The following is a 22,433-nucleotide window of genomic DNA, read 5'->3' on the forward strand; positions in this document are numbered from 1 at the left end:
CGCAAAATAGAAAATTAGTAAAATTTTGGACAACGGGCGTGGCACCGCCCACTTTTAAAAGAAGGTAATTTAAAAATTTTGCAAGCTGTAATTTGGCAGTCGTTGAAGATATCATGATGAAATTTGGCAGGAACGTTACTCTTATTACTATATGTACGCTTAATAAAAATTAGCAAAATCCGAGAAGGACCACGCCCACTTTTAAAAAAATTTTTTTTTAAAGTAAAATTTTAACAAAAAATTTAATATCTTTACAGTATATAAGTAAATTATGTCAAGATTCAACTCCAGTAATGATATGGTGCAACAAAATGCAAAAATAAAAGAAAATTTAAAAATGGGCGTGGCTCCGCCCTTTTTCATTTAATTTGTCTAGGATACTTTTAACGCCATAAGTCGAACAAAAATTAAGCAATCCTTTGGTAGGGGCATAGATTTTATGGCGTTAACTATTTTCTGTGAAAATGGGCGAAATCGGTTGATGCCACGCCCAGTTTTTATACACAGTCGTCCGTCTGTCCTTCCGCATGGCCGTTAACACGATAACTTGAGCAAAAATCGATATATCTTTACTAAACTCAGTTCACGTACTTATCTGAACTCACTTTATCTTGGTATGAAAAATGAACGAAATCCGACTATGACCACGCCCACTTTTTCGATATCGAAAATTACGAAAAATGAAAAAATGCCATAATTCTATACCAAATACGAAAAAAGGGATGAAACATGGTATTTGGATTGGTTTATTGACGCAAAATATAACTTTGGAAAAAACTTTGTAAAATGGGTGTGACACCTACCATATTAAGTAGAAGAAAATGAAAAAGTTCTACAAGGCGAAATAAAAAACCCTTAAAATCTTGGCAGGTATTGCATATATAAATAAATTAGCGGTATCCAACAGATGACGTTCTGGGTCACCCTGGTCCACATTTTGGTCGATATCTGGAAAACGCCTTCACATATACAACTACCACCACTCCCTTTTAAAACTCTCATTAATACCTTTAATTTGATACCCATATCGTACAAACTCATTCTAGAGTCACCCCTGGTCCACCTTTATGGCGATATCTCGAAAAGGGGTCCACCTATAGAACTATGGCCCACTCCCTCATAAAATACTCATTAACACCTTTCGTTTGATACCCATATTGCACAAACGAATTCTAGAGTCACCCCTGATCCAGAAAGGCCCACTCCCTCTTAAAATACTCATTAACACCTTTCATTTGATACCCATATCGTACAAACAAAGTCTAGAGTCACCCCTGGTCCACCTTTATTGCGATACCTCGAAACGGCGTCCACCTATAGAACTAAGGCCCACTCCCTCTTAAAATACTCATTAACTCCTTTCGTTTGATACCCATATTGCACAAACGAATTCTAGAGTCACCCCTGGCCCACCTTTATGGCGATATCTCGAAACGGCGTCCACCTATAGAACTAAGGCCTACTCCCTTTTAAAATACTCATTAACACCTTTCATTTGATACCCATATTGCACAAACGAATTCTAGAGTCACCCCTGGTCCATCTTTACGGCGATATCTCGAAAAGGCGTCCACCTATAGAACTAAGGCCTACTCCCTTTTAAAATACTCATTAACACCTTTCGTTTGATGCCCATATTGCACAAACGAATTCTAGAGTCACCCCTGGTCCAGAAAGGCCCACTCCCTCTTAAAATACTCATTAACAACTTTCATTTGATACCCATATCGTACAAACAAAGTCTAGAGTCACCCCTGGTCCAGAAAGGCTCACTCCCTCTTAAAATACTCATTAACACCTTTCATTTGATGCCCATATCGTACAAACAAAGTCTAGAGTCACCCCTGGTCCACCTTTATTGCGATACCTCGAAACGGCGTCCACCTATAGAACTAAGGCCCACTCCCTCTTAAAATACTCATTAACTCCTTTCGTTTGATACCCATATTGCACAAACGAATTCTAGAGTCACCCCTGGCCCACCTTTATGGCGATATCTCGAAACGGCGTCCACCTATAGAACTAAGGCCTACTCCCTTTTAAAATACTCATTAACACCTTTCATTTGATACCCATATTGCACAAACGAATTCTAGAGTCACCCCTGGTCCACCTTTATGGCGATATCTCGAAAAGAGGTCCACCTATAGAACTAAGTCCCACGCCCTTTTAAAATAATCATTAACACCTTTCATTTGATACCCATATCATACAAACAAATTCTAAAGTCACCCCTGGTCCACCTTTATGGCGATATCTCGAAAAGGCGAACACCTATAAAACGAAGGCCCACTCCCTTTTAAAAATACTCATTAACACCTTTCATTTGATACCCATATTGCACAAACGAATTCTAGAGTCACCCCTGGTCCATCTTTACGGCGATATCTCGAAAAGGCGTCCACCTATAGAACTAAGGCCTACTCCCTTTTAAAATACTCATTAACACCTTTCGTTTGATGCCCATATTGCACAAACGAATTCTAGAGTCACCCCTGGTCCAGAAAGGCCCACTCCCTCTTAAAATACTCATTAACAACTTTCATTTGATACCCATATCGTACAAACAAAGTCTAGAGCCACCCCTGGTCCAGAAAGGCTCACTCCCTCTTAAAATACTCATTAACACCTTTCATTTGATGCCCATATCGTACAAACAAAGTCTAGAGTCACCCCTGGTCCACCTTTATTGCGATACCTCGAAACGGCGTCCACCTATAGAACTAAGGCCCACTCCCTCTTAAAATACTCATTAACTCCTTTCGTTTGATACCCATATTGCACAAACGAATTCTAGAGTCACCCCTGGCCCACCTTTATGGCGATATCTCGAAACGGCGTCCACCTATAGAACTAAGGCCTACTCCCTTTTAAAATACTCATTAACACCTTTCATTTGATACCCATATTGCACAAACGAATTCTAGAGTCACCCCTGGTCCATCTTTACGGCGATATCTCGAAAAGGCGTCCATCTATAGAACTTAGGTCCACGCCCTTTTAAAATACTCGTTAATACCTTTCATTTGATACCCATATCGTACAAACGCATTCTAGAGTCAACCCTGATCCACCTTTATGGCTATATCCCTAAATGGCGTCCACCTATAGAACTATGGCCCACTCCCTCATAAAATACTCTTTAATGCCTTTCATTTGATACACATGTCATACAAACACATTCCAGGGTTTCCCTCGGTTCATTTTCCTACATGGTGATTTCCCTTATGTTGTCACCATAGCTCTCAACTGAGTATGTAATGTTCGGTTACACCCGAACTTAACCTTCCTTACTTGTTTATACTCAGTTGAGCAGAGCTCACAGAGTACACTAACTTTGATTGAATAACCGTTGGTTGTACAGGTAGAAAGGAATCGAGATAGATATAGACTTCCATATATCAAAATCATCAGTGTCGAAAAAAAATTTTATTGAGCCATGTCCGTCCGACCGTCCGTCGGTCGTCCGTCTGTTCGTTAACACGATAACTTGAGTAAATATTGAGATATATTTACCAAATTTGGTACACGAGCTTATCTGGACCCAGAATAGATTGGTATTGAAAATGAGCGAAATCGATACCACGCCCACTTTTCATATATATAAAATTTTGGAAAACACAAAAAACCTGATTATTTAGTAAATAATACACCTAAAATATTGAAATTTGACATGTGGACTGATATTGAGCCTCTTGATACAAATTTGAAAAAATTTGCTTTAATGGGCGTGGCACCGCCCACTTGTGATAAAATCAATTTTACAAATATTATTAATCATAAATCAAAAATGGTTAAACCTACCGTAACAAAATTCGGCAGAGATGTTTCCTTTACTATAAGGAATGCTTTGAAGAAAAACTAGCGAAATCGGTTAAGGACCACGCCCACTTTTATATAAAAGATTTTTAAAAGGATCGTGGACGAATAAAATAAGCTATATCTTTGCAAAAAAGAGCTTTATATCAATGGTATTTCATTTCCCAAGTGGATTTATAACAATAAATAAAAATCAAATTTTAAAAAATGGGTGTGGCACCGCCCCTTTTATGACTAAGCAATTTTCTATATTTCGGGAGCCATAACTTAAAGAAAAATTAGCATATCGTAATGAAAATATTTCTAGTAAAAATGGACGGGATCGGTTAAAGACCACGGCAACTTCGATAGAAAACAAGTTTAAAAGGGTCGTAGACTAGAATAGCTATAACTTAGCAAAAAATTGTTTTGAATCAATGATATTTCACTTATTAAGTTTTACTGTAAGAGGAAATGGGGAGACATTTTTCTTTTAAACGGGCGGTGCCACGTGTTATGTGGAAAAGTAATTTATCTGAAATGAAATCTACAATTATATATTTCATTGGAGTATGGTTTTACGTCGCGGGTCCCAAGCCCAGCGCACAACCCGCTCAGCGGGGATGAAAATATTACTTGCACGTTTATGTAACGAGCCGCTTGCTCCAAGACAGACGCCCGCTTGCAGCCGCACCTAGAGGTGTACAGACGCTGCCGATGAGATCTCCCCCGGCTAGCCCTTAAACCGATTATGTCAGAGTGGCCTAGCCAGGTTGTCGCCTTCTCACATTAGCTTACCGCTAAACGGATGCTTAGCGGCTACCCAGAGGATACTTGGCCGCAAGCGACCGGCAGTAGTGAGCTGCTTGAACCGCATGCAAACGAATGGCTCTGGCCATTCCCAGGTGAATGGCGGTCAAAAGCTGTCCCCACTTTCGTGGACTTCTACACACGACTCCACCCTCCGAAACACGATGAAGAATGCCGCGTTGCAACCGAAAGAAAAGACGCTGCCTATAGGGCTACGTTAAAAGCGAGCTCGACAAGAGGAGTGTGTGAACGCTATCGTGAGTTGAAAAAGGAAGCGAGACGCCTTTTCAGGAAGAAAAAAGCAGAAGCACAAAGGCGTGAGTGCGAGGAGCTTGAGCTGCTAGCCACCAGGAATAACGCCCGAAAATTTTACCAAAAAATACTGCGACAAACGGAAGGTTTTAAGGCCGGGGCAAACTCCTGTACGAACGAAAACAGCGACCTTGTAATTGATGTCCAGAGAGTTCTTAGATTATGAAGGGAACACTTCTCTGCTCTCCTAAATGGAGGCAGCAATTCAATGCGCAGAGATGAAGAACCCGATCTCGCAATCGAGGATGATGGAATATATGTCCCCCGCCCGATTATGACGAGGTTAGAATAGCAATAAACACAAGAAAAACAACAAGGCCGTGGGCGCTGATGGATTGCCTGCGGAGCTATTCAAGTACGGCGGCGAGGAGTTGGTAAAGCGCATGCAGCATCTTCTTAGCAAAATATGGGCGGAAGAGTGCATGCCTGACGGTTGGAATCTAAGTGTTCTTTGCCCAGTCCACAAGAAGGGGGATACTGCAAAATGCACCAACTATCGTGGAATCAGCCTTCTTAATATCGCATATAAGGTCCTTTCAAGTGTATTGTGCGAAAGATTGAAGCCCACCTTGAACCGGCTGATTGGACCTTATCAGTGCGGCTGTAGACCTGTAAATCTACCATCGACCAGATTTTCGCAATGCGCCAAATCTTGGAAAAAACCTGTGAAAAGAGAATCGACACACATCACCTCTTCGTCGACTTTAAAGCCGCCTTCGACAGCACGAAAAGGAGCTGCCTATATGCCACTATGTCTGAATTTGGTTTCCCCGCAAAACGTATAAGGCTGTGCAAAATGACGTTGAGCAACACCATCAGCTCAGTCAGAATTGGGAAGGACCTCTCCGAGCCGTTCGAAACTAAACGAGGTTTCAGACAGGGTGACCCCCTATCGTGCGATTTCTTTAATTTGATGCTGGAGAAAATTATACTAGCTCCAGAACTTAACCGCACTGGAACAATATACTATAAAAGCGTGCAATTACTGGCATATGCTGATGACATTGATATCATCGGCCTAAACACCCGCGCTGTTAGTTCTGCTTACTGCACACTGGAAAAGCAAGCGGTAAATATTGGTTTGATGGTGAATGAGGACAAAACGAAGTACCTGCCGTCATCGAGCAAAGAGTCAGCGCATATGCGCCTTGGCAACCACGCTACTGTTGGCAGCCATAATTTCGAAATAGTAAAAGACTTCCTTTATTTGGGAACCAGCATCAACACTAGCAACAACATCAGCACTGAAATCCAGCGAAGAATCAATCTTGCCAATAAATGCTACTTTGGACTAGGTAGGCAATTGAAAAGTAAAGTCCTCTCTCGGCGAACGAAAATCATACTCTACAAGTCACTTATCGTACTCGTCCTGCTATATGGGGCAGAAGCATGGACCATGACAACAGCAGATGAAGCGGCTTTGGGAGTGTTCGAGAGAAAAGTTCTTCGAAAGATTTATGGACCTCTACGTGTTGGCGATGGTGAGTACCGAAGAAGATTTAATGATGAGCTGTTCGAGCTATACGCAGACATCAACATAGTCCTGCGAATTAAAACGCAGTGGCTGCGCTGGCTAGGCCATGTTATGCGAATGAAAGATGATGCTCCGGTCAAGAGGATGTTTCTATCGGAACCCGCCTATGGAAGCAGAGGTAGAGGGCGGCCCCCACTCCGTTGGAAGGACCAGGTGGAAAACGATTTAAACTCCCTTGGTGTGACCAATTGGCGCCGGTTGGCGGAGCGAAGGAGCGACTGGTGCGCCTTGTTGGACGGCCATAACCGTTTAGACGGTTAAGCGCCAATTAAGTAAGTAATTAAGAAATGGACAGTTGAAGGTCACGCTGAGTATATAATGTTCGGTTACACCCGAACTTAGACACCTTTACTTGCTTCTTATATTTTTTCTAACCTAGCTTCTTTGGTTCAGCTAGCAAAATTTGGAAATTTTTGACTTTCCGCTATGTCGCTCAATAAAAAGTCCCCAATTCCTTAAATCTTAGCATTTACATTATTATAGAACCTTATACAAGTATTATAGAACTTCAATTGTCGAATCAGTTCCTAGTTAGCTAGTTAGTTTCTTTCAAAGCGGCAGCTGTCTAGGCCTTTATGAATTGCACACAGTTACTCGCATTGGATTTAAAAAGATTAAATTTCATTGAATGTCGAAAGATAAGCAGTGCATTGTCTTTTATGAATTCATATACACACATTTCATATACATGTACATTAGACTGGGTCGATTTATTAACCAAAATCGCGCCATCGATTTTTTTTTAACTGTTACCGCCAACGTTTTTATCGGCATTTTTGGGTGGGACTGGGTATACATATGAAAATTTTTTTAGTAGGTCATAAAAAAAAACCTTCAAATCAAAGTCGAAAAAAAGTCGAAAAAATTAGATTTCGCAGGCTCGAAAATTATTTTTTAGGTATGCGTAGTGGAACTTTTTTTTCTGAGCCCAAATCCTATCGAAAAATCGATGACGCGATATCGGTTAACTTTCGTCCATACAAATCGACCCACCCTAATGTACATATATACATCTTTGGTCACAAGTCATAACAGTCTAAAATCACCCAATACTCAATAGTGCAATGTTGTGAATTATTGAAATCTAAAATCGTTAGTGTTTATATATGTAGGTATAACATGCTCTGAAAAATTTATTTTGCAAATCATCCTATCTCGATTTAGGCGCTTATGACTTGTGACCACAGAAATATGGATTAACATTAGGGCGTTAAATTTTTTTCTTTTTTTTCTCGGAACCACACTAACTGCATAGATGCAAAAATGTTAATATAAAGTTTATCCGCATGGCACTTGATAAATATTTAGATCGCTTTTGCGTGGAATTTCGTGTCACATCCTCTGTTACGTGAAACCATCTTCCGACATTCTGTAGAACAAAACTTTAGACATATTTTTGTTTTCAAGAATTTTTTTTTTTCAAGGCGTAACTTTAACTTATTAAATATTTTGGGAAACACTGGAGTTATGCGATATCAGAATGAATAAAGGGACAGCTCTTTTCATTATATCTTGTAAATCTATTCAATACCTTTTCTCCCGAGAATCGGACTTGAACACGCACTCCGCGATGATCGATCTGACAGACTCGAAAGAAGCAACGTCTTGTTGTTGTAAAACTTTTTACCAAACGCTTACGACTGCACATGTTTAAACTCTCGTACCCATAATGCTTCTTTATGAACAGGTTTTTAAGAAGCACAATAACTAACCATGAATGTTATTTATTGTTTTTGCCAAGCCAGCATGGGTATTTGTGTATTGATTAATATCTGAAAAAGCTTTTAAAGAAGTTTATTAATATAAATCTGGACGAACAACGCGACAAATCTTATTCCCGAGAAAAAGAGTCATTGAAGAGATTTACAAGGCATAATCAAATTAGGTGATATATAAAAGAGAAATGTTTCTAGCTTAGAATAAATTTCGATTTTATATTTCAAAACTCAAAAACCAATGGTCAGACGGCATTTTGTAAGAGTACATTTTACCGAAAAATCAAATAGAAGCAAAACTCGAATCGCTTCAATGCAATTTGTATTAAAAGTATGAGCTGAGAACTTCATTTTTTTTTTCTACAGGGAATCACATATTAAGGGTAAAATAAAAATTCGCCTGAATATTAAATACACTACTGCATACATAATTATAAAAAGAAGAATCGAAAAATTCGATGCAAACTTGAAAGCTTTAAGATCTTAAGCCTTTCAGCTTTTTTTAAACGGTCTAATGCTCTACAGAATGTACTTTACATAAATAAATGAAACTCTTGGTTAAAAACGCCGGTATTATGTTGGTTCAATTTGAAAAATGAAAAGTATTTGTCCGGGTTTCTGTTAAATTTCTTTTCTCATGTATATATATTTTGAAGGGACTTAAATTTCGGCTCCAGAATGTCTGCTATATTTGGCGTTTGACATTTAACCAGAAAGGATGTCAACAGCGGAGAGCGATAAGAAAAATATTTACTTTGCTGCTTCTGTTTTTAATTATTTATAATTATGTATATTAGACTGGGTCGATTTATTAACCGATATCGCGCCATCAATTTTACGATAAGATTTGGGGTCAGGAAAAAAAGTTCTACTACGCATACCCAAAAAAATAATTTTCGAGCCTGCGAAATTAAATTTTTTTGATTTTTTTCGACTTTGATTTTTAAGGTTTTTTTCATGACCTACTAAAAAAATTTTCATTTGATTGTAAAATTAAAAAAAAAAAAATATGTTTTTTCAAAAAAACTGTTATCGACAACGTTTTTGGAGGACATTTTTGGGTCGGACAGGATATACATATTGTGACGAATATTACCATCTCTAAGTGTTTACTAAGTAAATAATCATGCAACAACAGAAAAAGAAACATTGAAGCGAGCCACACATGTACATGTACATAAACACATTAATCCTCATGTACACACTTACATACAAGCAGCAGAGAGATACTCACAAACGCATGTCATCATCAGCTACTACTTCGCTCACATATACACACGCATATGGTTACACACTACAAATGCACACGCGTATTGCTGTTGACCAGGTAGAGGATTCTAGATGAAGAAACGTCTAGACATTTGGGCAGAGAGCATAAAAGCAGCAGAAGCTGAGTAGTCCGTAATCAGTTTGATTTAAGCACGCTATCAGTTGCGAAGTATAAGTGTTATTGTGAAGTATTTTCGAAGTAGTCTAATAAAGACCATTTTGCATTATTGAATTTTGGAGTTATTTATTCAACAGTTTAGCGATACGGACGTTAGTAGAAGGTTGCAAATAAGCGGAATTTCCCTAAATTCGTTACAATTGGTGTCAGAAGAGGAATTGTTGAATAAATTTTGAAGATTTCGAATACAACTTGGACATGGCAAAGTTAAGTGAATTAAGAATCCAACAACTGAAAAAGGAGTTGGAGAACCGTGGATTGAATACAACCGGCAATAAGGTCGAACTTCAAGCACGGCTACGAAATGTTATGGAGTCGGAAGGAATTAATGTGGACGATGATGTCTTTCATTCTGATGGGGACGAGACAACAACAACAATTGAAGAGAAAAACTAAACATCGCAGACAGTTACGAGCACAGACTTGAACATGATTTTGGCTGCAATATCTGCTCAAACATCGAAAATGTCATCTCAACTGGAATCACAGGAGACACGCATAACATCGAAGATTGAAGCACAATTAGAGGAACAGAAGACATATATGGCATCTCAGCTGGAAGCGCAAGAGGCACGTATATCTAAAATGTCGGCACAAATTTCGGAACAGGTATCACCGCAGCTCTTTGCGAAACTGGAAGAGCAAAAATTTTACAACTCGAGGACAAAATAGATGCCGAAACAGAAGCGTTGAAAGGTCATGTGGAGCAGTTGCAACTAAATCTCCCAACTGTTCCAGGGAGTAATCCAAAGGTAAAAACACCATCCTTTGACGGTTCTGTTCTTTTCCAGGTATTTAAGATTCAGTTTGAGAAGACCGCAGCAGTGAACAACTGGAGTGCTAAAGATAAAGTTGCTACACTATTCGTGGCATTGAAAGGATCGGCTGCTGAAATCCTACAGACTATTCCCGAGGGACAGCGGAACAACTACGAAACATTGATGAGCGCTCTAGAGAGGCGATACGGAAGCGAAAACAGAAAGCAGATATACCAAATAGAGTTGCAAAACCGCTACCAAAAAACGAATTAGACTTTGCAGGAGTTTGCGTCGGATATCGAAAGGCTGGCCCATCTAGCAAATGCGAACGCACCCGTGGAATATACCAAGAGGGTAAAAAGCGAGAGCTTTATAAATGGCATACGGGACGTGGAAAGAAGAGAGCTACATACGCAAACCCATAGCTGATATTTGCTGAAACGCCTCCCTATTGAGTAAACCAGCATACAAGGCTCATCGTGTGGAAGTACTAAGACCAGAGTGGGTAGACACAATTTTGGAAGCATTGAAGGGTACGCAGCAGATGATGCAGTCAAATGCTTTAAGTGTGGAAAGCGAGGGCACATTGCGCGTTATTTTAACACCAACCCTAACAGTTCCAACAATGTTGGGTGGTCGCAAACGCAGAGCAGAAGGAGATGAGAAAATCTCCAAGACCACTCAATCGTTAAACAAAAGCGAGTCAGCCACAAGGGGCGACAGCTGGCTTCCGCAATTGAATGCCCCATAATCTCGCTTATCTCGCAGATTGGAAGAAGGTCGAGCAATCTTACTGTCGGAGGACATGTGGATGGAAAGGAACGTTTACTGACTGCAGATGTGGGTGTATCTCATTCCATCATTCGAGCGGATTTAGTCAACAAGAAGATAAGGGCATTGCATGGAGCAAGATTGTGAATAGCCACTGGAGAAGACACCACGGTTCTTCCAGAAATAGCATGTGAAGTCGCAATTGGGAACGTCACGGTACTACACAATTGTATAGTGGCAGAGATTGTTGATGAAATCATAATTGGAGTGGACTTCTTAATCGCCCAAGGCATCAAGATCGATATGCAACGCAAGACGATGCGATATAAGAACATGGATGTACAACTTAATTTAGGCTACGAGAGAGGCTACAGCAGTAAACGAGTGCTGGTGGAAGAGAAGCAGTCATCTGGGCAAAGGTTAATGGAGATTGTGGGACAAACAAATTGTGGGTTGTCGAAGTAGCAAACAAATCAGCACCGAACATACTTGTAGGAAAAACCCTGGCTATGACAAAACAAGATGGATGTATTCCGGTAAGAGTACTCAATGAGTTCAAGTCACCACTCAACCTGACCAAAGGAGCTATTTTGCGAAGATGCCAAGAGGCTGAAGTAGTTATTAACTGGAACACGTTTCATCTAGTAATACTGATCTTTCAAATGACATCACGGCATGGACGGAGGGGCTAGAGGAAGCCTATCAGAGTAAGGCAAAACGACTGCTCCTAGAGTACGCGAAAATATTTGACCAGGATGGTTCCAAACCAGGCCGCACCAAAGTTGTGAAACATCAAATTGGCACTGGAGACGCGAGGCCGATACGTCAAGCTCCTCTTAGTGTTCCACTGCCGAAACGGGAAGTTGTGAGTCGAATCGTACAAGAAATAAGCGACAGCAGCGCACAGTGTTTCGTGTAGAACAAGCTAGCTGGACAAAATTATTTTATGAGATTTTCCGTTTCATATGCAGTCATTTATTACAACTAAGTCATTTTTTTCAGCCATATGTTCTTTTTTTTTATTTTTTTCCAAAATTTTACTTCATATGCATACATTTGCTTATTTCATATACAGTAAATCATGTGAATAAGTCACATAGATCCAAAAAAATTTAAAGGACTTAAGAATATTACTTTATTGTACTTAAATTGAATGGACTACAATACTCAATACTCTAAAAAATTCTAAAAATTCCGAAAAAATTTTTTTATGAAAATTCGTCGAATTTTTCAAATTTTTTTTTAAATATAATTTAGTTTTTGTTATAGATCGTGACAAATTTTCTTATGGGAAATTAGGTATAATAAATTTGCGAAAGCGAAAATTGTAAGAATTGGCCAAAAAGGGGTGTCTACTTATTTATGTGAGTGACTGTACATATGTACATACATATTTTGTATTAATTTGAGTATTTATCCTGGCACTACAAATTTTACAAAATTATTTTATAATACCAGTCAGGAATGTAAAAGTGAATTACAATAATAATAATAACAATGTAAATAATTAAATTAATTATGTGAAAATTACTTATTGCAAAAACTTAAAAGTAAAGTATCATGCAAAGTAGAAAAGACAATAGATTTAAATAAAATAAAACTGATCCAACAAAAAGTTATAGGGTAGGTTATCTTTTATAATTATGTTATTATTCGCTATCATCACTTTCATTCGATGACTCACTTGTGGAATAGTCATGAACATCAGCAACACTACTGTGAAAGCTTGAAATAACTGGGGTATTTATTGACTCTTCATCATTATCGGGGGACAGTAAATTTAAGACTTCTGAAGTCAGACTTTTAAATTTTTTCTTAGGTATCTCCCTAAAACTGTTAACAAAATGATCCGATGTTATAAGCAACATATTCATAAAATCTCTATTTGTGGCTTCACGCGACTGCTTTTGTGTGTTATCATCCCTGAATCGTCTCAAATCTTTGTTACGGGCTTCCTGTGCTTCCTCAGAAAGTTGAACAATAGGTAAAATTGCTGCTTTTATAATATCAGTACAATGCACTAAGATTTTATGAACTGTAATAGGCATATTAAACCATGGATAGAGATCTATGTATAGTGTTTTAGTCTCGACCGCAAATTTTCTTTGGATATTTATATTGTACCCCTAATGCGCGAAGGAGAGTGTCGAATGTTTTGATGAGCGTTACATCCAATCCCGTAATCTCAGCACTAGCCTCAGAATTTTCGAAAAACCTACGAGCAGTTTTGCCGTCATTGGTATTGCCGAAACCTGGTTTTGGTTTATCTACTATTAATCCAAGTACACTTTTAAATTTATTCTGGATTTCGTTGGAACGTAGCTTTACACTCTCTTTATCTGCCTCATTCTTAAGCAGCCATTTTTTTTACTTCGAGGCGATAACTTATGTGAAGCAAGCATTTAAAACATCTTGCATGGAGCATGGAGAGTAGACAAACCAAAACCAAGATTATCTCGGTTAGGCGTAAAGTCCCGTAACTCGTTATATATAGAAAAAATAAATTTAATTGGACGACAATACATGGTAGAAGAAGGTCGAGGATTCTGACAAACAATGTTACCTTTTTCATCCTGTAATTGAAGAGGAACGAAAGAAAATATAAACAAAATCTCATCAGTGTCAGAACTGCATGTAAACTTTTGCTTATATGTGCTATGGCCAGAGCTTCCATCGCAACCCCACTTGCTGATTAAAGTATACGTCAAGTTTGTAGGTAATAAACTAACAAAAACTTCTTGATTTGCTAAAACTAAACGCTCAACAGTTTTATCTAATACGGACTGGACTTTAATTTCCGCACGTGTTTCACCCTCATCAATTTCATTTGGATAGCATTCTGCCTTAACTATTCTTAGACTATAAAATGATGGATAAACCTTATGGCCTGCCTTGATGCTCCACTTCCGAGTCGCTTTGTACCCATGAGTCGTCCACTTGCTATCTACGTAGTATGCTAAAGCTTCTACATTGCTCAAGCATCTTGCGTCTAGCTCACATGTCATCTTTTTCCGGATATTTGAGTGGTTTCCTGGGATTTTTTTATAATGTTAGCAACATTTCTGTTGCCGGACATACGCGTTGATACTTCTGCCGCATAAATTAACTCACCAGGACTTCTAGATAGCAAGAGGTCATCCACTCGACGCCGTTTGGTTTTTTCACTACAGCTAACAAAGTCCTTATTTCGTCTTCCGGGGCGAACCACCTGAAGAAGTGGTTGGTTGGCCTGATGGCAACTTTGAATCCACCGTTATTGTAAATGTGAAGTCTGGACCCGAAAGCCACTACGAGTTTTTATTCAAAAATCGCTCCTTATGTCTTTCAGAAGTGTTCTACTTTTGATCCAGCTTCGACGAATATGCCGATATTTGTATGCTTAAACTTTTTATCGAATACTCAGCTGCTTCGCTTAAATCGTACTTAAGTAAAACAAAACTCAATAATTCTTTATATCTGGTTTCCTTCGAATGTTGAACTCAAATGTCAAAAAACTCCGTTCTTGGTACGGTTATAACTAAACTGCTTTGTGTTGTTGATTTTCCGACAGGGTGAATAGTTGATGATTGTTGTGCTGCCATCTTAAGTGTCGTTGATCGTTCTGATTTTTTATCAGTTGTGTAGCGTTGTGGGTTGTTTTGTGTAGCGTTCCTGTGTGGTTATACCTGCATTAGGATTGCTCTGTATATACCTGTTTTTATGCCTTGGTGACTGGTGCGGTAGGTAGTGGCAGGTTGAAGTCAGTGATCTTCGCCTTTTTGCTTTTGGTGTCCTCTTGTTGACCTTGCGCGTTTATTTTTGTGTATTTTATGGCTACGTGTTTGTTCCCTGTACCTGGGAATTGGTTTTGCCGTTTGTAGATCAGCTTTAAAGGTTCAAATATCTCGTCAGAGCTGGTACGTACATACATCCTATTTTATATGTAGAGATAACTAAATCTACAAAAAATATTAAAAATAGGTGTGCAAAGAATTCGCAATGGTTTTTTCTTTCGACTATTAGAGAATACGTGCGACTATAACATATGTAAAATTTAGCCCGGATGTCCGCGGATGTATGTAATTTTTTGTCCCTAAAGTTAAAAATATAGAGAAAAAATACCTTTTCTTCTTAATAACGGAATGTTAAATATATTGAAAATACTCTAATTGCGAAAGAATTACTATTTAAAAATTTTTCCTACCTTCGAGTTTAGAATCCATCAAAAAAATTATATAAAAGTGTTCACTTAAAAGAAATATGAAGCTTAATATTCAACAAGAATTTTGCAAAATAATCAATGCATTTTACGGCCACTCCTGCCTTCTTACTTCAATTTCTCAATATATATGAGCAAAAATATCAAAAGAAAATCAAAAATCCCATTATTTTGTTTGTTTTCTTTCGTTTCTCATTACACTTTTCTTGGAATAAGAACTTTGTTTTTGTCCAGCTAGGTTGTTTTACACGAAACACTGTGCAGCGTCATCGTACCATCAGCTAGTCCATGGAGCTCACCTGAGGTACTTGTGAAGAAGAAGGATGGGAAAATGAGGTTTTGCGTGGACTACCGCAAGTTGAACAACGTCACGAAAAAGGATAGCTACCCATTGCCAAGAATTGACGATACTCTGGACGAAATGGCTTTCTGGTACGAAATAGTTTTCCACACTGGAATTGAAAAGCGGCTACTGGCAAGTGGAGGTGAAGGAGGAAGACAAAGAGAAAACAGCCTTCAGCGTCGGTGATGGTCTTTGGCAATTTACAGTGATGCCTTTTGGACTTTGTAATGCACCAGCTACTTTTGAGAGACTCATGGATCAGGTATTGAAAGGACTACATTGGAAAACATGCTTGGTATACCTGGACGACATCATCGTATTGGGCAAGAACTTTGATGAACATCTTAAAAACTTAGAGGAAGTTTTCCAGGGAATAGCTGGCGCTGGTCTGAAACTAAGTCCCAAAAAGTGTTTGCTGTTTAAAAAGGAAGTAAATTATTTGGGTCACAAGGTAACGACAGAAGGCATCTGTACTGCGAATGAAAAGATAGAGGCAGTAAAGGTTTGGCCAAGACCACCGAACCTGCATGAATTGAGAAGTTTCCTTCGGCTGTGCACATATTACCGCCGATTTGTGCCAAACTTTTCCAGCGTAGCCCATAGCCTCCATGAGCTTACAAGAAAAAATAAAGCTTTTGAATGGAAGAAGGAGCAAGAAGTGGCTTTCCAAATATTGAAGGAGCGTTTGTGCACTGCCCCAATGTTGGCATATCCGATTCCAGGAGCAATATTTATTCTAGATACAGATGCGAGTGGATATGCTATAGGAGGCGTTTTATAACAACTGGTCGATGGACAGGAGAAGATAGTTGCATATTACAGCCGTTCGATTGGAAAACCAGAGAGGACCTATTGCGTTACACGGAGAGAACTGCTGGCATTGGTAGAGTGCATTAAACATTTTCACAAATACCTCTACGGCCAGCGATTCCGCGTCAGGACAGACCACGCAGCGTTGTAATGGCTTCTGCAGTTCCGTAATCCGAAAGAACAATTGACACGGTGGATCGAGCGACTACAAAGCTATGACTTTTCCATTGAACATCGAAAAGGTAGTACACATGGAAATGCTGATGCAATGTCACGAAGACCCTGTAGCTTGGAATGCAAGCATTGATCAAAGGCCGAGGCTAAAGAAGACATTATAGATGTCCGGCTAATGACTATAACGTGTACGGATGAATGGGACAAGGAACAACTAAGAAAGTGTCAGCTAGAAGATACAGATCTGTCACATGTTATGCAAGGGCTCGAACGAAATGAAAGACCAAACAGAGAAGAGATGTCAGCAGAGAGTCCCATTGCGAAGTCATATTAGGCACAGTGGAACAGTATAGAATTGATATCCGGTTGCCTTCATCGAGTATCGGAGAGTGAGGATGGTCAATGCGAGAAGAAACTGATAGTTGTTCCCAGAAAGAGGATTCCTGACGTGCTCAGCGAGCTGCATAATGGTCCAAGTGGAGGTCATCTTGAAACCACGAAGACGCTCGAGAAAACTAAGCAGATATTCTATAGGGTTGGTTGCCGTCAGTCGGTCACGGAGTGGATTGCCAACTGCGAGGTTTGCAGCAGAGCGAAAGGGCCCAAAACAAGAAGTCATGGCCAGATGAAGCAGTATATTTCAGGTGCACAATTTGAAAGGATCGCTATGGAACTCGCAGGTCCATTTCCTACTAGCAACCGCGGAAACAAATACGTACTGGTGGTTATGGATTATTTCAGTAAATGGCCAGAGGTATACCTAATCCAAAACCATCGGAAACAGTAGCAGAAGTCGTTACAAACGATTGGGTTGCAAGGTATGGTGTACCAATGGGGTTACATTCTGACCAGGGCAGGAATTTTGAATCAGCTGTGTTCCAAGAAATGTGCAAGAAGTTGGGCATTTGAAAAACACGGACAACTGCATTGCATCCTCAGTCCGATGGTATGGTGGAACGTTTCAATAGGCATTTAAGGAAAGTAGTAGGCAAGTACCATAAGGAGTGGGATACACACATATCAATATTCTTGATGGCTTACCGATCGGCAGTACATGAGACAACGGGCCAAACTCCCGCAAAGGTAATTTTTGGCAATGAGCTTCGACTGCCAGCTGATTTGAAGTATGGGATAGATGCCGATGCGGAGAGAAATGTAAAGAAATCCACTGTTGTTTTGGAAGAAGAGCTGAGAGAGATACACGATCTTGTAAGGCAACGAACGAAGATTATGAGTGACAAGATGAAAGCCAGATACGATAAAGCAATTAATTTGGTAGGTTTTCGGGAAGGAGATTTGGTGCTGTTATACAATCCACAACGGAAAAAAGTTTGTCTCCGAAATTGCAGTGTATTTGGGAAGGCCCATACAAAGTTGTAAAACGGATCAATTATGTAGTTTACCGCATACAAACCATTGGCAAACCACGAACTAAAATGAAAGTGGTTTATTTGGAAAGGCTGGCAGCGTGTAGATCGGAAAATTTTTCTGATCGGGACGATCAGACTTAGGTGGAGGGCAGTGTGACGAATATTACCATCTCTAAGTGTTTACTATGTAAATAATCACGCAACAACAAACAAAAAACATTGAAACGAGCCACACATGTACATGTACATAAAGACATTAATCATCATGCATACACATACATACAAGCAGCAGAGAGATACTCAAAAGCGCATGTCATCATCAGATACTATTTCGCTCACATATACACACGCATATGGTTACACACTACAAATACACGCGCGTATTGCTGTTGACCGGGTAGAGGATTCTAGAAGAAGAAACGTCTAGACATTTGGGCATAGAGTATAAAAGCAGCAGAAGCTGAGTAGTCCGTAATCAGTTTGATTTAAGCACGCTATCAGGTGCGAAGTATAAGTGTTATTGTGAAGTATTTTCAAAGTAGTCTAATAAAGACCATTTTGCATTATTGAATATTGGAGTTATTTATTCAACAGTTTAGCGATACGAATGTTAGTAGAAGGTTACAGATGGTGCAGAATTTCCTTAAATTCGTTACAATATGAAAATTTTTTTAGTAGTTCATGAAAAAAACCTTAAAAATCAAAGTCGAGAAAAGTCAAAAAAATTAAATTTCGCAGGCTCGAAAATTATTTTTTTGGGTATGCGTAGTGGAACTTTTTTCCTGAGCCCAAATCCTCTCGAAAAATCGATGGCGCGATATCGGTTAACTTTCGTCCATACAAATCGACCCAGGTTAATGTATATGCAGAAACATACGTAAATCAAAAACAGTAAGTATTTTATTAATTCGGTTCTTTTACAAAAATAGAATACACAGCTTTAAATTAATTTTCCAACGAACAATGTTCTTATAAATCATGCAATATTCGTATTAACATATAAAAATAAAGCAAACAACTCAAGAAACAAGCTTAGGGTTAAGGCCAATTAGTTATACCCAACTGTGTGTCTAATATAAATAAAATTTAAATTAGGGTTAAAAAGAACTGCCGTTAAGTTGTGGTAAACTTAGCTTTGAGCTTTGGCTGTCGATTAATGGCTAATCAAAGACGTATTTGATATTAGAATAAGTAAATATTAAAAAAAAAAAAACACAGTAAGACGTTTCCACAATAAAATTTCACTTAACACGTTACCTGCCATAGTATCACATCTGAAAATAACTAGCGTAATGGCTCTTTATGGCTCTCTTTGGCTCCAAAATACAAACAAATCCATTACGGTATAGTAAAACAAAAAATTATAACATTATGCGGGGGAAAAAATAGATCGATATCCATTCGCACTTGCTAACGCCAATTGTTTCCGTATATAGCCGCAAACTTGTGGCTATTTTCAAAATTTTCAGTTGCTACTTGTGTGTTTTATATTTTCTTCCATACGAAAATGAATTCAAATATATTCCTTTATATGAAAAACAAGTAAGGAAGGTTAAGTTCGGGTGTAACCGAACATTACATACTCAGTTGAGAGCTATGGTGGCAACATAAGGGAGAATAACCATGGAGGAAAATGAACCGAGGGAAAACCTGGAATATGTTTGTATGACATGTGTATCAAACGAAAGGCATTAAAGAGTATTTTATGAGGGAGTGGGCCATAGTTCTATAGGTGGACGCCATTTAGGGATATAGCCATAAAGGTGGATCAGGGTTGACTCTAGAATGCGTTTGTACGATATGGGTATCAAATGAAAGGTGTTAATGAGTATTTTAAAAGGGAGTAATCCTTAGTTCCATAGGTGGACGCCGTTTCGAGATATCGCTATAAAGGTGGACCAGGGGTGACCCTAGAATTTGTTTGTTCAATATGGGCATCAAACGAATGGTGTTAATGAGTATTTTAAAAGGGAGTGGGCCTTAGTTCTATAGGTGGATGCCGTTTCGAAATATCGCCAAAAAGGTGGACCAGGGGTGACTCTAGAATGTGTTTGTACGATATGGGTATCAAATTAAAGGTATTAATGAGGGTTTTAAAAGGGAGTGGTGGTTGTTGTATAGGTGGTCGCCTTTTCGAGATATCGCCATAAAGGTGGACCAGGGGTGACTCTAGAATGCGTTTGTACGATATGGGTATCAAATGAAAGGTGTTAATGAGTATTTTAAAAGGGAGTAATCCTTAGTTCCATAGGTGGACGCCGTTTCGAGATATCGCTATAAAGGTGGACCAGGGGTGACCCTAGAATTTGTTTGTTCAATATGGGCATCAAACGAATGGTGTTAATGAGTATTTTAAAAGGGAGTGGGCCTTAGTTCTATAGGTGGATGCCGTTTCGAAATATCGCCAAAAAGGTGGACCAGGGGTGACTCTAGAATGTGTTTGTACGATATGGGTATCAAATTAAAGGTATTAATGAGGGTTTTAAAAGGGAGTGGTGGTTGTTGTATAGGTGGTCGCCTTTTCGAGATATCGCCATAAAGGTGGACCAGGGGTGACCCTAGTTTTTGTTTGTACAATATGGGTATCAAAAGAAAGGTGTTTATGAGTATTTTAAAAGGGAGTAATCCTTAGTTCCATAGGTGGACGCCGTTTCGTGATATCGCCATAAAGAAGGACCAGGGGTGACCCTATTTTTTGTTTGTACAATATGGGTATCAAAAGAAAGGTGTTAATGAGTATTTTAAAAGGGAGTGGGCCTTAGTTCTATAGGTGTACGCCTTTTCGAGGTATCGCAATAAAGGTGGACCAGGGGTGACTCTAGACTTTGTTTGTACGATATGGGTATCAAATGAAAGGTGTTAATGAGTATTTTTAAAAGGGAGTGGCGTTCGTTCTATAGGTGTTCGCCTTTTCGAGATATCGCCATAAAGGTGGACCAGGGGTGACTCTAGAATGCGTTTGTACGATATGGGTATCAAATGAAAGGTGTTAATGAGTATTTTAAAAGGGAGTAATCCTTAGTTCCATAGGTGGACGCCGTTTCGAGATATCGCTATAAAGGTGGACCAGGGGTGACCCTAGAATTTGTTTGTTCAATATGGGCATCAAACGAATGGTGTTAATGAGTATTTTAAAAGGGAGTGGGCCTTAGTTCTATAGGTGGATGCCGTTTCGAAATATCGCCAAAAAGGTGGACCAGGGGTGACTCTAGAATGCGTTTGTACGATATGGGTATCAAATGAAAGGTGTTAATGAGTATTTTAAAAGGGAGTAATCCTTAGTTCCATAGGTGGACGCCGTTTCGAGATATCGCTATAAAGGTGGACCAGGGGTGACCCTAGAATTTGTTTGTTCAATATGGGCATCAAACGAATGGTGTTAATGAGTATTTTAAAAGGGAGTGGGCCTTAGTTCTATAGGTGGATGCCGTTTCGAAATATCGCCAAAAAGGTGGACCAGGGGTGACTCTAGAATGTGTTTGTACGATATGGGTATCAAATTATAGGTATTAATGAGGGTTTTAAAAGGGAGTGGTGGTTGTTGTATAGGTGGTCGCCTTTTCGAGATATCGCCATAAAGGTGGACCAGGGGTGACTCTAGAATGCGTTTGTACGATATGGGTATCAAATGAAAGGTGTTAATGAGTATTTTAAAAGGGAGTAATCCTTAGTTCCATAGGTGGACGCCGTTTCGAGATATCGCTATAAAGGTGGACCAGGGGTGACCCTAGAATTTGTTTGTTCAATATGGGCATCAAACGAATGGTGTTAATGAGTATTTTAAAAGGGAGTGGGCCTTAGTTCTATAGGTGGATGCCGTTTCGAAATATCGCCAAAAAGGTGGACCAGGGGTGACTCTAGAATGTGTTTGTACGATATGGGTATCAAATTAAAGGTATTAATGAGGGTTTTAAAAGGGAGTGGTGGTTGTTGTATAGGTGGTCGCCTTTTCGAGATATCGCCATAAAGGTGGACCAGGGGTGACCCTAGTTTTTGTTTGTACAATATGGGTATCAAAAGAAAGGTGTTTATGAGTATTTTAAAAGGGAGTAATCCTTAGTTCCATAGGTGGACGCCGTTTCGTGATATCGCCATAAAGAAGGACCAGGGGTGACCCTATTTTTTGTTTGTACAATATGGGTATCAAAAGAAAGGTGTTAATGAGTATTTTAAAAGGGAGTGGGCCTTAGTTCTATAGGTGTACGCCTTTTCGAGGTATCGCAATAAAGGTGGACCAGGGGTGACTCTAGACTTTGTTTGTACGATATGGGTATCAAATGAAAGGTGTTAATGAGTATTTTTAAAAGGGAGTGGCGTTCGTTCTATAGGTGTTCGCCTTTTCGAGATATCGCCATAAAGGTGGACCAGGGGTGACTTTAGAATATGTTTGTAC

Source organism: Eurosta solidaginis, chromosome 4, assembly GCF_040869045.1.
Source record: "Eurosta solidaginis isolate ZX-2024a chromosome 4, ASM4086904v1, whole genome shotgun sequence".
Taxonomy (NCBI): Eukaryota; Metazoa; Arthropoda; class Insecta; order Diptera; family Tephritidae; genus Eurosta; species Eurosta solidaginis.